Source organism: Etheostoma spectabile, chromosome 14, assembly GCF_008692095.1.
Source record: "Etheostoma spectabile isolate EspeVRDwgs_2016 chromosome 14, UIUC_Espe_1.0, whole genome shotgun sequence".
In the NCBI taxonomy this organism is placed as follows: Eukaryota; Metazoa; Chordata; class Actinopteri; order Perciformes; family Percidae; genus Etheostoma; species Etheostoma spectabile.
The window spans coordinates 17,667,115-17,671,845 of record NC_045746.1 but is presented as its reverse complement, the minus strand read 5'-3'; the positions used below and the strand labels follow the sequence as shown (position 1 = coordinate 17,671,845).

At 40.0% G+C, this 4,731-nt stretch overlaps 1 protein-coding gene and 1 long non-coding RNA gene across 4 annotated transcripts in view; one reads left to right on the top strand and one right to left on the bottom strand.

The window, feature by feature from the left end:
- Positions 1 to 353, top strand: part of LOC116701338 (uncharacterized) — a 10,130-nt gene extending 9,777 nt beyond the window's left edge. Inside the window, exon 3 of the long non-coding RNA XR_004334899.1 lies at positions 336 to 353. This is a non-coding gene — a long non-coding RNA (uncharacterized LOC116701338). The remainder of the gene's footprint in view (positions 1 to 335) is intronic.
- hivep1 (HIVEP zinc finger 1) overlaps positions 1 to 4,731 on the bottom strand; it is a 54,924-nt gene that overhangs the window by 46,061 nt on the left and 4,132 nt on the right. The window lies entirely within an intron of this gene.

Sequence of the window (4,731 nt, the reverse complement as noted above, 5' to 3'; positions counted from 1 at the left end):
AGGTCCTTTAAAAAGCCTTTAAAAGAATAAAGTGAGACCAACTACTGTAGTTCATTCTTAAGCTGGTTCCATGCAGATGGTGCTGCAAAATTAAAAGCCTTTTTACTAAAGTCAGTGCGGGATTTAGGGACTGTCAGTAAAAACAGATCCTATGAGCACAGGTGATATTTCCCTGCAGACCTCGGGAGGATGTAAGTGTTTATAAGGGGGAAGAAGTCCTAATACTGCCTTATAAATAAAAAGATGCAAGTGCATCCAACGCCGAATGGAAAGGGAAAACCACCTTTTTGCCTTGCAGCAGTAAGTATTATGTGTATTTCAGCTGCAGTCCACAGAGAGAGAGAGAGAGAGAGCGAGGCTGTCTGAAGGGGAAACCACTGTGTGTATTCCTGCTTAGAGACCAGCTGTTTGAGAAAAGTAAACAAAGACTAAAGGAGGGGGACAGGAGTTCCTCACTTCCCTCTTTGTTGCCCACAAAATGCGTCAGAGGACTCACAAACACAGCAGCATCAGGGAGGTTAGAAATCAGAGCACTTGCTGCAAAAAATGTGATTAAAAAAGTTCATAACACCTTTGTAAAATTAAGAGTTAAGTGAGTGAAACCGTCCCACTTTATGCATTTCATCCTGTTCAACATTACTTTGTTAAAGATTATGTTTTGGGCATTTTAGGCCTTTATTTCCACAGGACATATGAAGACATGAAAAGGGAGAGAGAGGGGTAATGACGTGCAGCATAGGGCTGCGGGTTGGAGTCAAACCCGCGGCTGCTGCGTCGAGGAGTAACCCTCTATACATGTGAGCCTGCTCTACCAACTGGGCTAACCCGGTTTTAACATTACTCAGTTGAGCTGTCGAGTTTTAGGAATAAATGAATGACATGAAATGCCCTTCGAGGGTAAATGATTTAATGAGCGTCTCTATGTGGGTTTTTTTCTTTCTTTACAAAGAGTGAAAATCGGAATCAGAAATTAACCGAGTGCGCAGCCTAAAACAGCGGACAAGTCCTTTAGTTAATCTGTTTACAGTGATGCTTTATTAGGATTCAGATAAAAACCCAATCAGAAGATTCATCACAACAGACTCAGTGTTCCTTCCTCTCTGACGTTTCTATTGATCTGTTCATGTTTTGTTCATTTCTGCATTTCAACAGAGTCACTAGTTTAGGTACACAGAAGGTATTTATTATAAATGTTGGTAATGAACCAAAATTATGATTTATCAACTTTCAGCAGAATTATATCATCATTTATAGTTATCTTAGCTTTTCTCTATGTGATTTTGCATACATTTGCTAATCATTATGTATATCGATATCAGAAAAAAATAATAATAATAGAACTTTTTTTCAAACATTTTGTTGCCTGCATTGTTGCCTGTACAGACCTGAAAATGTACTGGAGTTGAATGAATTAATCCACAGTGAAGATAATTTACTGTACATCTTTGAATAACCCATTACTTTGTTCAATGAATGAATTTATAGTATTATGGTTGAAACCTGATCTGCAGGAATGTTAATAATTGAGTCATCACTTAAATCACTCTCTGGTTCAAGCTTTTCAAATGGGAAGATTTGCTGGAAGCGCCTGGCAGCATGATGGCGCAATGGAAACCAAAAATTGGACTTTAAACTTAAATTCGTAACGGTTGATCGGATTCAAAACCAAATTTTCCAAACAATTCCAATAAAATACAATTCCATTTTAATTGTAATTTTTGAAACCGGTTCTCGAAGTCCGGTCCTGTTCAAGAAGCTGTATGCTATACAATGGGCCGGCCCTAAACCTGAGAAAGGAAAAATTAACTTTATAAAACTAAATTTATAAAACATACTTTAGCCATGAAAAATTGAAGCTGTTGCTAAGTGTTTTAAATATCCGTTCCCTTTGAATAATTTAGTCCAGAACAACAGCAACTGAAATATAACTTAGTAATAAAGAGTTTTCAGTTCTAGTGTTAATTAACAAAACTGTCCCACAATGCCAGCAGAAACCGTAAGCTTCTTACAGGACAGATCTCTTGCAGGGCTGTTGGATTGCACAGTATTAGAGTAGAACTATACTGACACTTGGATTCAATAAAGTTTACACTTACTAAAATAATGCAACATTGCATTCAATAAGTCACAAAATATTCACACTAAACAAAAGTGAAGGTAATATCTTATCATGGCTCATATTAAGTTCGGATCAGTGCTCAGACTGCAGCTTTACTGACAACAAGCTTGTACTCGTCCCATCATACAAGAAAGCCGTGCCGCCTTGAATTCACCTGATAGATGTCAGCAGTGCAGCCCCGTCGGGAAGCTGTCAATAAAACAATTCATTCTTTGTGTCCCACGGCAGGACAAAGTGTGTCAGGTCAGGTTTCAGTTGATGGAGAGAGAAATTTTCTTTTATAAAGTCAGACTGCTGCCAAGCCTCTGAGGCAGAAATGACCCAAGAAGAGTCGAGGCTTCCCATCATCCAGCCAAGGCTCTAAAGCAAATACCACATTTGCATCCGTGCTGAGATGAATTACTGCTATGTTATGAAGCAATTGCAATTGTACAGTGTTAAAAGGCTCTTTTAGCTTCAAGCACAGCATTTTAAAAGCAAGTCATAGGCATTACGAATCGTTGTGTGAGGGCTTCAGGGCAGTATGAGGAGAGTTACCAGGAAAAGACCTTCTCTACGGCAGAGTTTAAGCATGTGATAGCATGCCACGCAATTATCATTTCCTGTGTGATCAAGGGAAAGCCTTGTGTGAAGGCCCAGAATGAGAGGTGATGAACTTAGTCAGAAGGCAAAACAAGAAGCCAAACAAATGTCTCAACACGCTATCAGACGATGAGGAAGTGAACCGGGTCCCCACAACATGTTGAGTCATTTCACCAGAACTGGAGACGGCAAGTTACATCGAGTTCAAGATCACACCTCTAAGACACTGTACTGTATTTAAATAAGAGACTGTTGCTGCTTCTGCTGCCTTTCAAATGTAATTATTTAGCCGATAAATCACAATTAAGGCTGGGGCGGGACCAGAGGGAGGCTGCAAAGGGACACAAAACAAGCACAACAAGATCAAAGAGCAACAAAACGACTACAAAATGAAGCTAAACAAACACAGACACACACAAAACGAGTACAGAAAGCCTACAATACAAAGAACCTCTTTGTTTCTGGGGGTCTTGCTCCTGTGTTGGATGAGTGGGGGGCCTTGTACATGCCTGTGTCCAGGGGCCTGTTGTCTCATATGTCCATGGCTGTAGGATATTTGGATTTCCAAATATCAGCTAATTATGATTTTATTTCATATTAGAATAGATTGTTATTCATTTGGAATTAATTTATTACCCTGAATAAACAATGTAACTTTTAACAATGTACAGTTTATTATTGCTGAGAACCAGGACTTTTAAATTTGAGTCGTAACCCACTTTTACTCATTGTACAAATGTGGTCCCTCTCTTTAAACAAGTCTCTAAACCTCCCCCTGAATTAAGGGCCTTCAATACCAATGAAACTACTGTCAATTATGCTCTTTTCACGTCTAGATCTTTTACCCTCAAGTACAACAAAATCCCAAAACGCTGCAGCAGCTGCAGCAGCTCTACTGTTTGCACCACAGGCAGCAAGGGAACAGTCACCATTAAAAATAGAATCAAGTATTGGCCGCCGCTCCTATCGTCTTCTGTTGGTACTGTTCTAAAACTTAAATTATTTATGTTGTTTGGCCAAGTAATCTGAATGAAATGGAAAGCACAGGAAGTGTTTATATGATAAATACACAGAGGGACTCTGGCTCGCAGCTCACAGACATGAGGAAATCTGCCGTGTGGATCTGCTGCTGGGGAATGGCAGAGATGCACATTTTCACACCCAGCATGTAACGCTGCAAATTCGTAGATCTGTGAACTGCAAACGTCTGTTGACACGTAAATCTGTCAATATTCAAGATAACACGAAATCCTCCATGCCAGTTGGTGTTCTCTGTCAGCATGGGAAGATGCAGTATCTCCACTATATCAACTCTGATCTCTTCAATATGTACTTTTGTTGCATTCTGTTGTATGTTGTAGTTCATTTCCAAGTCGGAAGAATGATTTCCCAAATTGGGAAATGGGACCATCTAAGGAGCACATGTATGCAGCAGTAAACTTAAAGTCTTTCACTTTTAATTAGGGAAAAATCCAAACCAAACCATTTTAACACATTTAATCAAGACAAAAAGCAGCCAAATGAGGAGGAAAAGGTCCAATAAGGCAATGCTGGTTGACTCCAACAAAGGGAGCAACTTCAGTGGTGTGAAAATAGTTTGGTTACACTGTAAAAAGGTCAGATCAACAACAAAGCAGAGCAACATGCAGGCAGTGTAACAACACTCCATAAGAAGTCCATCTGAAGCAGAAGCAACCGGTTGAGTACAAAGAAGCCAAGGATCACACAAGCATCGCTGTCCTGTGAAAACAATGCCCCTCCAAAAGAAGAACAGCCCTGCTGTTAGCTACGTCTTGATGCATTGTTTAGATAATATAGCACATTTCAGACACAGAGGCTACTAACATGCTGCATTCCATCTACCTCAGAAGTCGGAGGTCGGAACTGGGAATGACGTTGCACACGAGTTCATCGCGCTCCAGTTACAAGTTGGAAACCCACTATATTTGGCAAGGAGCTCCAGGTTAGCCATTGTTAGCAATACCAGTTGATAACAACGCATTATGCTTTATTTTGTGCATGCAATCGAG